This window comes from Rhodamnia argentea, chromosome 2 (genome assembly GCF_020921035.1).
Source record: "Rhodamnia argentea isolate NSW1041297 chromosome 2, ASM2092103v1, whole genome shotgun sequence".
Classification (NCBI taxonomy): domain Eukaryota; kingdom Viridiplantae; phylum Streptophyta; class Magnoliopsida; order Myrtales; family Myrtaceae; genus Rhodamnia; species Rhodamnia argentea.
Window position 1 is genome coordinate 32,553,774 of NC_063151.1, and position 12,823 is coordinate 32,566,596.

Below are 12,823 nucleotides of genomic sequence, written 5' to 3' on the forward strand. Positions count from 1 at the left end.
ACGAAAAACGTTCGTCGTCGCTACTTTGCGATGAATATTTTTGTCGCTAATTTGCAACGAACGAATTTCGTCACTAATTTCGACGATTTGCGACGAAAATTTTTGTTGCCACAAACATCGTTCGGGGATAAATTTGGCGACGAAATTTGTTCAGCCATGAATTTTGCGACAACCAGGGATAGGACGAATTTTGCAACGAACTTTTATAATTTGTGATCGTATAATAAAATAATTTATTTTAATTTTTAATTTTAAATACAATTAAAACAAAATTAATTTCTAGAATTTGTATTTAACATTTTTTTTTTGGTCATAATATTTAACATTGATAAAGCAAGATTTAAATATTATAATAATATACAAACAAAATACATTCATCTACCATTCATTGGAAGAGAGAGTTTTATGAAGAAACAAAATACCATTCATCTACCATTCACTTAACATAGATTCTTAAGTACTGCAACAATGCCATCTCTAGCAGACAACACCAGATCTTCTAAAGAAACAACTCCGGGGCCATGACATCATCTTCATTGGAAGGGAGAACTTCATGGGCCCAGTCAATAAACCTGAAGGTGAACATGGAAAGAAAATAAGCAGGAGCATATAAACTGACAGACACAAATAACACAAAATAGAAAAACGAGATATCTTTGAGCCAAATCACACTTAAAAATTGAAGTTTGACATGTCAATGGACATTGGGACTCACAGGAGGGTCTAATAGTAGGATTTATGGACAAAAGGAAAAAAAAAAAAAAACCAGATTATTAAGGTTGCATCAGGAAGGGAAGCAAACTTGGAACCAGAGTGATAAACAATTGTATATCTAGTTCCAAAACATAAGTCAGCAGAAAGAAATGATCACAAGAGTTAACTTTCACTTAAGTGCTTCCTCTACTCAGTCTGTCTAACGCCATACTTCTCCATGTTGTGGCTCAAGAGCCCCTTAACTAAAGTAGTAGTGCGAGTTAAATTGCAACTTGTCAAGCTAAGAAAGAGACAGAAGCATCCATTTGAAAATATGAGTACACTATCACAACCACTTACAGGGAATAGTTGGATGATAACCCATGTAAAGAAAAGTGTGTCAGGAAGAGAAGACAAGTCCAGCCTCAATTCAGTTTCAGGTTGAGGCATTTGTTTGACAAATTCAAACATCATGTTTGTTGCTGGCCCCAGCAAAAACTGAACGTAAGCATTAGATGCCTGAAGACATACCAGGATAACTAATAAGTTGATGGTTATGCAAATGATAGAACACACTAAGTTTCACATAGCTCTAGATGAGAAAAGAAAACTTAGTTGAATTTCAATTCAAACAAGAACAAACTTAAAACTAAAGTTTGATTTAAGAGGTGGTAACTGGATAAAATCAATGCTCGTAATTCAATCCTTGGATATTTCCCTAGGAAAAACGCTTTTATGTACTCATAATTCATAAAGTACTGGAGATGACGTGCAAGAGTCACGACATTTTCAAAGGGAAGTTCAAGCAGGCTTTCTGGTTTCAATATCTCAACAGAGCTTTATTCAAACAAATTGCAAGGTGTTTCTGAAAATACCAGATGGAATAACCATTAGACTCAGAGACACTGCTCAAACATGGGACAATATTCAAGAAAAGCATATTTTGTTTCCTTGACAGAAAAAAAAAAGCAGTCATATGGACAATAAACGGCTCTTTATTTTGTTTATCCGAGATTATTCCTTGCACCTAGTTTATCTGAACAATATATAAGCTAACATATAGGAAAATGATTAAGAATAAGAAAGGAAGATATAGGAATTACTAGATTCACAGATCGTGCAACACGCACCAATGATATAGGAGCATTTCCTGTATCATTCAGCCAATACAGATTCTGTTCACAAGGAACATCATGATTTATCCAATTTCTCAATAATAAAGCAGAGTAACACCTCAAAATTACCAAGTTAAAAAAAAAAAATCGACTAAAAGAACAAGAACCCCCAAAAACCATGAAACTATTACCATGAACTGATGTTGAGCCAAGCTGAGGCGAGCCAAGCGAGAGGGCAAGCTGAAGAGCTTGTTCTAGCTTGCGAAGGAGAAGAATAGAGAGCAGAGGGTTGTGAAGAGCTTGTTCTAGCTGCAGATTGGAATTGATTCCCACAACGGATATGGACACGCGACAAACAGCTGCATAAAAGATGTGAATCAGCTCGAGCAACATGCTCAGACACGCATATGACCTTGGCTAAGAATGCTTTAGTTATAATGATACCTGCTCCCTTGCACACTTTGCAGTCAACCAAGCCTGTTTCCTGCTTCATCTTTCCACTCTCGCAGAAAACACATTTTGTGCCACCTGCACATATCAGTGAACATAAATCATTTCAACCCTTTTCCCTCCGCAGCTTAACAAACTAAAGCTTATTCGTAGCTTCCCGACATATTCAACCCCTAAAACCTCGGGCTTACATAGGTATAACCAAGCACCAAATAGCAAAAAGAAGATCATTGCTTCCCTTGCCATTCGCCATAGGTATGTTGAGGCAATCACGGGGCAAGTGCAAAACATGGAATTGAAATTGTCGGCCATAGTGCTTTCAACATCAGACATTAGAGGGGGAAGCCACAGATCAATGAACCAACTATTTCAATCATTCAAAGCAATTCAAGTCCAATCCGATCCTGTCAAGAAGAATTTCCTGACAAACCAAGCACAACAAATAAAGAAAGAGTGTACCATTGCCAGCTCATCGATCACAAGGGATAGGATCGCCCTGCATCATCATCATCATCAAATCAATTTCAACACAATCCATTAAAACCCCAACGCGTTCCAAAAACCAACCACGACATGCCCTGCCACATTACCTTGAGACCGAGGAATAGAGAGAGCAATGGCCGCCAGAACGCTCACAGTGGCGAGAACGATTTGCGTGTCCAACGTCTTGTCAAGCCCGCCGAACAACAAGAGGGGATGGATGAGCAGGTTGCTTGCCAAGTGGAGCGGCTTGACCGACGAGAGGGTGGCGCGAGGGTGAAGGGAGGGTGGCGTGAGGGCAAATGAAGCGCGATAGGGCGACGAGAGCGCGAGTTGCAGGCCACAAGAGGGCGAGGTGAGGGCATGAGGGTTTTCCGAATGAAGAAACCTAGCGGGAAGTCTGGAAAATGAAAATTGTGGAAGATTTGGTGGGTGGGTTTTGTCGCTAATTAGCGACGAAATTAACAATCCATTGCTAATTTAGTGACAAATATACGTATTCATTGCTAAATTAGCGACAAAAAAAGAATACGTCACTAATTTAGCGACAACCAACATCTTTCGTCGCTAAATTAGCGACAAGTAAATGGATTCGTCGCTAATTTGAATATTTTCTTTTTTATTTTTCTTCATATTCCATTAGTGACGAATAAACTTTCCATCACTAAATTAGCGACGAACCACTTTTTCGTTGCTAAATTGAATATTTTCTTTTTTTCATATTATATTAGCGACGAATCACTCTTTAGCGACGAAAAAACTAATTCGTCGCTAATTCGAATATTTTATTTTTTATTTTTATTCATATTCAATTAGCGATGAATATTTCTTTCATCGTTAATTTAGCGACGAATGATTTTTTTTTGTCGCTAATTTAGCGACGAATACTTTTTTTCGTCTCTAATTTAGTGACGAAATAGTTTCAAAATAGTTTATTCATTGCTATTCTTTTTTATTTTTATTCATATTCTATTAGCTACGAATCTTTCTTTCGTCGCTAAATTGGCGACGAAAAAATGAATTCATCACTAATTTGAATTTTTTATTTATTTTTATTCATATTCCATTAGCGACGAATAAACTTTCCGTCTCTAAATTAGCGACAAAGCACTTTTTCGTCACTAAATTAAATATTTTCTTTTTCATTTTTTTCATATTATATTAGCGACGAATCACTCTATTGTCGCTAATTTAGTGACGAAATTGTTGTTTCGTCGATAATTTAGCGACAAAAAAAATAATTCGTCGCTAATTTGAATATTTTCTTGTTTATTTTTATTCATGCTCAATTAGCGACGAATATTTGTTTCGTCGCTAATTTAGAGATGAATAATTGTTTCGTCGCTAATTTAGCGACGAAATAGTTTATTCGTCGCTATTCTTTTTTATTTTTATTCATATTCTATTAGCTACGAAATTTTCTTTTGTCGCTAATTTAGCGACGAAAAAATGAATTCATCACTAATTTGAATATTTTATTTTTTTTATTTTTATTCATATTCTATTTTCATATATTTTCAATTTATTAATTTATTAAATTTTTTATTTATTCTATTTATTACTAAATATGTTCTTTCTATTCTTATTTTTGAAAAAAAAATAGAATTCAAAATAATTCCAATTTGGAATTCTATCCTATTGGAAATTTCGTCGCTAAATGAGCAACGAAAAATGGAAACAATCTGAAGCTTCTTAAAATTAGCAATGAATTCTATCCTATAGAATTCAAAAGAATTCGCTAAATTAGCAACGAAACAATTTTCATCGAAAAAAAACCTCATCCTTGCCTCGAAAAAAGATCTCATTCGCTAACAATTATCCATATTCCATCTCACCAAGAACAGAAACAACAGCATCGGTCTCCTAAATGCATCAAAAGTAGATGTCACAATCTGAAGTTTCTTAAAATGTATCGCCACTAACAATCAGCATAGAAATAGAAATGAGCACAATCACTATCTTATTATACAGAAACATAAAAATCGACTAAGATAATTGAAAATAGAGAATGATTTGTAATTAGGATCAATAACAGCAATGTAATTGAGAATAATTTATAATTGGGAGCAAAGTCCGGAAACTGTTTCAACCCAGTACGAAACTCATCGGCCAATCCTTGACGTTCAGGTAAGTTCTTATTATACATTCAAGCCCTATCTTTTTGCATTGTGCCCGCATATGAATTAAAGATTTATAAAATATTTAAAATATCATATCTAATGTTTAGTACTCTTAATTAAGACCATATAATTCTAAAATTAAGTTATGTATGTGACAAGATAATTACTTTGAAATTGAAAAAAATAACCATTTCAAAAACACTTACCCAAGTATTTGCTTGAATTATTTATAGTAGAACGTGGTTAATCTAATGAGAATTGTAAATTTCGTCGTTGATTGTATAAATTAATGAAGAAAAGATGTTGGTGGACTTTAACAATAAAAAAAAATCTGTAATTTAGCGATGAAAATCCCTTTCGTTGCAAATTTGGCGACGAAATTGATTTTCGTCGCTAATTTAGCAATGAACTAATTTTTCGTTGCTAAATTACAGAAGTTGATTTACCGACGAATCACTTTTTTGTCGCTAATTTGGTCGTAAATTAGCGACGAAGTTTTTTTAGTTGTTATTTTTGTTGCCAATTTAAAGACGAATATTTTTTCATCGCCAATTAGCGACGAATATAGTTTCGTTGCTATTTTCATCGCTAATTAGTGACGAATTTTTTCGTCACAAATTAGCGACAAATTTTTTTGTCGCTAATTTTCCGTGGCTAAATCATTGTTTTTTTTGTAGTGGCTGGGGTTTTCATTTGCACTGCACAACAAATGCATTGGGCAAAGCAGAAAGATTTTGAAAGCTAATATGTGTGTACTTTTTTCTTCACATAAGTTTGATGGAACTTTGACCGAACGTTATTTTTTCATCCGATGTCCCATTTACTCGATTTTTGCATTTATAGAAAGTATGTGACCCCAATTTATTGAAAATTTGGTTCGATGTTTAAAAAAAAAAGGTTTGGTATTATTACTGCATTTTGTAATGTTGAGCCTTGGTGGGAGAGAATTTTTCCTTATACCCTTGTTCTCTCGTATAGATTTAGTGCAAATAGCTAAATTATTTTGAAATCTTGTTAAAGAGCGACATAATTTTTTCGTGTTTGCAAACTTATATGTCGAAAGCAATATGGATTAGATATACCATGTGTTATGAAACTAGCTTTTTATTGCATAAAATCCGGATCGACTATTTACTACCATTCTGTCGAATTGAAATGAATTACTAATGCCCAAGTCCTTTTCCTTACGTAGAAGAAGTTGGCCTATTAGCTTTGCGCGGAAGTTTTCTTCGCCGTGTATTTTTTGGTCTTCTTGCTTTTAGTGCAACACTCCAAAGATAGAACAATCTCTTTCAAAACCATCTATGTCGGGATCACCATGGCCATGTACGGCTTTCCACTAGCCATCCTTATTCATATACTGCTTCGCTTGTTTTATTTGTTTTTCTGCTAAATCTTATTGTTCTGGAACTTTCCCACGATGGCTACAGTAGCAGCCGGTACCACTTTCCCTTGCTATGGCAATGCTCAATTGTCGTCATCGTCGTCATCCAAGCCACTTGCTCTGGCGATAGATAGCCTCTTCCTGCATTTGTCGAGAAATGAAACCAGTATCTGTCATTGGACGTCCTGAATGAGTTCTCCAAGAAGACCATCGTCTCCCGGCAGTTGTTGGCCACTTGCTCCATTTCTGCTTTCAAAATTACAAATTGTGCCTCACTTGGAACCAATCAATCAAGTATATCAGTGAAAGCATTCACAAAAATGACTGAAGGATAAACAATTGCTTTCGGAACCATCTGTGCCGTGATGACCATCGTCATGTACGACTTTCCACTAGCGATCATTGTGCGTACATTGCTTCCCTCGTTTTATTTGTTCTTCTGCTAAATCTCATTGTTCTGCCTCTTTCATTGCACTGAGCAATGTGTCTCTGATGCAGGTGTACACCTATTTCTCTACGACAACATCACGAGGCGTCTCGTTTATTCTTGATTGATTTTCCCCAGTTTAGAATTCAGTGTGGTCATGCACTCGATATTAGCCGGAGGATAGTCTGTCTAACTAGTGTCTTCCGGAATGCCGCACTCAAATTTCCGTCATTGTTGATTTCTTCCTTTCGTAAAACTTAAGGTACTCCAAATGCAATAGGGAACTGGAGCATTATGATTTTCCTGGCGTCTAATTCTTGTCATCGAATAAATGAAACTTTCATGAATAACTAATTGATTTTCTTTCTTTCAGTTATTCTTTTCCATTTTCCTAGCTTATTAATAACAAAACGGATTCTTCCGATGTATAGAATACAAATTCCAATGGCATTTCACCATTTGTATAAACTTCCCGACCACGATTTGTCTTTTTTATAGGCATTTCACCTCGAAATGAGTATTGATACTAGGTATAAAAAAACAGAAAAAAGTGTTATGTTGAACGGTTCTCATGAACAATGCAAGCTTTGAACAATTCCAGTTTCGAGCACCGTTTGTGCTGGAAGATGAGGTAATTTGCTTCTTAACTTGAAAGTTAGCCCCTTCATCTTCTTCACCAACCATTATTTTGATTGTGAATCCGATCCCTAATCGTTGAGATTGTGGACACATCTCCCGGTAAAAGTTAATATGTAATTTCCATCTTCTTTTCCTCTCTTTCAGCAGCCATCTCTAGACTCGCGGTTCCTCGTAGTGAATCTGGTCACCACAAAGTTAGATACACTTCAATCGATAGTCCGCCGGCATCATCCAGGTTAAGTCAATGATGGCGAAGAGAAGTAGCGGATCGAGAGCTTTTGATCAAGTTTCAACTTGCAGTTAGTGGCATTTTGGTTCTGTGATTCAGGCTTGTTCATGTTGACATCTGATTTTTAATCAATTTTTCTTTAGTTTTATTTTCTAAAATCCACTAAAAATTCACAAAAAATCAAAAAATTTAAAAATCAACATTGGAAGCCTTGGCCAAGCATAAGGAACCAATTTGGAACAAAAAATAATTTTTCATATTTTTCACATTTTTTAATATTTTCGGAAAATAGGAAAATATTAGAAAATCCATAAAAAATACCTTTCGAGGTCACAAAAATATATAAAAATGTCCAATATTTTTATTTTAATTCCCTTTTCATATTGGCCTCATAAAAAATTGAAAATTGAATCCAATTTTAGGTGTTTCTTCACAATACCTAGAGTTGAATTTGCATAAAAAATACCAATTGAGTCTTTTTATTTGAAATTCTTGCAAATTTTAGGTCTAGACATTCAATTGCAGTCCCTTTGAACTTCAATTTGATCAATTACACCCTCAATTGCACGAATTGCGCGAATTAGGCAAAATCCCCAAAATGTTTACAATTTAGTCCCTAGGATTGGCAATTTTTGAAATTATTCATAGCCTAGGGACTATCATGGTAAAATTGGACTGTCCCCCTAGGTTTTCATATGCTCTGAATCAATTGGCATAGGTCTCATGATCCAATTTGATCAAATTGACACTCAATTGAACTTTTCCCCAATTTGCCAACTTAGAAAAATTTGGGGTTTTTGTGCAAATGATAGAAAATTTTGGGCAAAATTGCATTTCTAGATAATATCCAAGCCCCTAAGTCCAATTTTGAAGATTAATCTCAAAAATTCCTTACCGATTTTAATTAATTTCAAAAATTGTGCATAAAACACTATCTGAACAGGTTCGGACCGGTCTGACCGCCGGTCGGACCGGTCGAACCGGTCCAAACGATGTCTTCTTCAACCTCTCACCCGCGCGATTTGCAGTTTTGAACGTCGAGTTTCAATGATCAAATTGAAGGGCAATTCGACCCTAATTGAGCTAATTAACATGGGGCTTTTGTTTCTCGGGTGAAGACGCGTCGATTTCCATCACCGGCACGGCCAATGGCCGCTGGAGCGCGGCAAAATCGACGGTCAAAGTCGCCGGCGTCCAAAAGTCAACATTTTCGAGTTTAAGTGCAATACATGCTCGTTTTGGCTCGACGGAAGCTCTAACGGACTTGGACGGAATCCTAATGATTCCGTCACCATCCGGCGAGCGAAAAATCACGTGAATGGCACATGAATCAACCTCGGCCAGCTCACACTTATGCGCGCGGGAATTTGAATCCAACTATAAAAGGCCGAGGAAGGTTCTCGATCAAAAGAGGCTCATTTTGCTCGCACACATACGCGAATAGAGAGAAAAAGCGAGAGAGGAAGAGAGAGGAGCTCCCGTGCGAAGCTCGAGCTCGAGTTGCGGACGAAGGTGTTGTAACTTCATTCCGGCGAATCCAAGCCAAATCGTAACGCCGGACCACCACGGGAAGTTCGCCGGAGCCATCGGGAAGTGATCGCACCGACCGGATCGGCTCAAGACCTTCAAAATCGGTGAGTCGATGTCCTAAGCTTCGTTCTGTGCATCCATGGCATTGCGAGTTCACAAACATGATTAATGCAATTGGTGTGTGCGTTTTGATCTCCGAATGTCGCTGACCACTTCTCCATGTCCATTTTGTTTTGATTTTGTATAAATACTTCCAATTGAGTTCGTAAAATCCAACCTCCATTGCCGTTTCCTGTCGAAGCTTGTCTAGGTAAACCTAGACCAAACCAGGTCAATCCGACCTGCGGGTAAGGCTTTCGAACTCTATTTGAGTGTTTCCTATGATTTAATTCGTCTATATTGCTCTGTATTGCTTGATTAAGTTTCGCGATATCATTCTGTGCAAAGTTCATTACTCGCGTTTTAGCCGATAGAAATGTCTGATTCTGAGATATATTGATCTAGTGGAATAGGCGAGTCGGTTCGTGGTGGTTTTGTGCAATTCCGGCGAGATCTTACCATTAGATCTCGCCGAACTTTCTCGGCCGTCCGTTTAGGCGTCGTCGAGAGGAAGAAGACGGCTGACGTGGCATGGTCAAGCGGTCAAAAGGCTGAGGTGTCACGAGCCGATAGGTCCAGCTCGGATCTGAGCCGGCTCGGCCGTTGGCGCGAGCGAGCCGACTCAGATCCGATCCAACGGCCGAGATAAATCGAGGGATTTAATTCTCAATCGTTGGATCCTCTTTTTGTATTTTTGGATACTTAGTTTATTAGTTAGAAAATATGAAAAATAAAAACGGTGCCGTTTTAAATAGGTGGTGCGGCGTCGTTTAGAGCATGTAGGGAACGAGCGGCTCGGATTCAATCCAGGTTAGATCGTGGCCGTCCGTGTACATATTTGATACGGTGTCGTTTTGGCGGATATATAACGAACGGCTTAGATTAGATTTAGGTTAGTTCTTGACCGTCCGTTTAGATAAGTGGTGCGATGTCGTTTCGTTAAGGAATGAGCGAACGGCTCGGATCGAGCCTTGTGCTTGATCGTGGCCGTTCGTCCAATGGGTAATGCGACGTCGTTTTGTCTAAGGCTTCAGAAGCGTCGCTGTTTCATTTAAGCGAGGATCGACGGCCGAGATCGATTCCGGGGTTGATCTCGGCCGTCCACCCATTTTCTTTTATTTCGAATATTAGAAATTAATGTTAGAAAATCAAAAAATAAATAAATACATAGTATACGGTGCCGTTTTAGATGTCGAACGGGTCTGCGAGTGGTCGGACCCGGTTGACCGGGTGGACCCGGCCCAGAAATAATAATAATAAATAATAATAAATTTCCAAAAATCCAAAAAAAATTACAAAAATACTTAGAAAATTCATAAAAATTCCCAGATTTTCACAAAAAATTTCTAAAAATTTCTAGATCGATTCGGGACTCATAAAGTCTGGATAAAAAATTTTGAGACTTCGAGGGTCGATCCGTGTCGATCCGGAAAATTCCCAACATTTTTAGAAAATAAATAAAAAAATTCAAAAAAATTAGAAAAATTAGAAAATTTTCATAAAATCACAAAAAATGGGAAATTGCCACATTCAATTGGCCCGACCCCAATTTTGTGATTTTTGGGTCCCGAACCCCAAAAAATGACCATTCTACCCTTTTGGGCCTTTCGCCCCAAATTTTCCCGAACCATCCCCGGAACCCAAACTCGATATTTACGTGGGTCGATAGGGCCATTTTAGATATGTCTGTATGATTGATTGATTAGATTGCTTGTGATTATATTGATTGCGCATTTAATCTTCATGATTGTGATTGATAAGATAGAAAATTCCCATCCGCATGAATACCTAGAACTATTAAGACCTACCTCACCCGATATCACATCTGCATGAACTCTTAGGTTAGAAAATCACTCAACATCGGTAACCGAAAGGGCGTCGATGAAAATCTCGGCGTAACCAAGTCTCCGGACCCAAAAATCTCTGGTTTTCGCGGAACCGAACGGTTTCTCCCGACCGCTTGGTAGGGTTTTCCAATCAAACCCTCCAATAAATTGATCGGTGGCGACTCCAATTGTATGTACACATTGCACATGTCATCCGACCACACTAAGGTCGATTTCGATGAAATTTTTTTTCTACATCGCGATTCGAGTAATGGGTCTTGGGAGAGACCCGCGATCCTAAAAAATCCCGCCCGACAACCGGGGTTATACATATAAAAGGATCGGCTCGTTAACTCTCACTAATCGAAAATTTCGGAGGGTCGCGACAGTTCATATCCATAAATCTCCTCAGTTTCTGTTTTCGTTTCCTTTCCTTATCGTTGTCTAAGTCCCACGAGTTGCATCACTATTGTGGATGAAAGTTGATCAAGTTGCCTATGCATCAAACCCTAGCCATGCACTTTTTCTGGCCTGATTTTCTGCATTTGAGCAGCTTTTGAAGTGTTCCTTACCACCGGTCCAGTATTATGGTCCAAGATTTCTATGTTGTCCATGCTATAATTGCTAAATATTTCACATGACATGGGTACACATTCAACCTTAACTATCTGTCTTTTGTAGAATTCTTCGGGACAAATGATATCTTGTTATGACAGGACTATGAAATTGGCTTTTAAATAATGCGACAAACTGTTATTGGATATTGAATATGACTCATTTATTTAATTATTCATTTAAGACCTACCACATCACTCTTAATATATCAGCTTAATTGAATCAATCTCAACACCCCAAGCATTGCTCAAATCCTAAGGACCTGTCGTGAAACAACTATATCCTCGGAAATTATTTGGGACAAGATCCTTTCAAAAACAATTATAGTGTCCGCCTCAACTTATAATCCGACCCCTAGAGTTTCTTTTCGAGGCCGCATTAGCGATGTCACGTGGAAACTTAAGGTATCACGGGAAACAAATTAAGGAGATTTAGAAAAGTCAAGAGCTTTAATTTAAAGAAGAAGAAGAAAAAAAAAGCACAATTTGATGGATCGAAACGTGGTAAGTTGAGGGACCGGGTGGCAATCGAACCAATTTCTTCCATCATGCTCTTAGATTTGAAATGGGTACAGAGTGGTGACGTCAGAGTACGAGAATATCCAATGATGAAACCGAAGCACGAACGTTAAAGATAAGATTTGCTACGGAGAAATCTTGGTTTTTTGTTTTTTTTCTTTCTTTTTTGTCGTCTTCTTGGATCGATAGTTGAAAGTGGAAATTTTTTGCGTCACGAACTAAATTAGAAACGAAGTGGTCTTTTCTTCATTCCATATCCACGCGACATTAACACAAATATTTTTTTTTTCTTCTCTTTCAATATTCATGATTAAGCAGGTAACGACAAGAGAAAGATGATTGGAGCTCGTTCATCATCGAGCATGCCTAGGAAAAAGAGATGGAGCGTGGTGGCAATGATTTTCCAATAACCATCATTTGCTCAAATTAAACATGTGATGAACTAATTAACATGTCCCTTTCGGACCCTCTCCTTAGTTTTTTCTTGAGAAGTTAGCTTTTAGACTCCGTCCTTCGTATCGCGAAAAAGCAATAATTTGAGAAGCGTTTTTTAAATAATGATCTCTTATATCGCTTCGAAAAACGAATGAATAATAAACTTTTTCATCGTTCACAAAAATATGTAGGCATAAATTGTCGTCGATAATTCATCTTTTTTTTTTCATCGATCAATTATTTTAAGCGATATGAGCGATAAA

General features: G+C 37.4%; 1 long non-coding RNA gene across 1 annotated transcript; it reads right to left on the reverse strand.

Moving 5' to 3' along the window:
* Nucleotides 1-2,175: 2,175 nt before the first annotated feature.
* Nucleotides 2,176-2,907, reverse strand: LOC115737444. The gene is made up of 3 exons (XR_004015028.2): nt 2,849-2,907; nt 2,718-2,754; nt 2,176-2,336 (listed from the first exon to the last, which is right to left on the reverse strand). It is a non-coding gene; the product is annotated as an uncharacterized LOC115737444 (long non-coding RNA).
* Nucleotides 2,908-12,823: the final 9,916 nt, after the last annotated feature.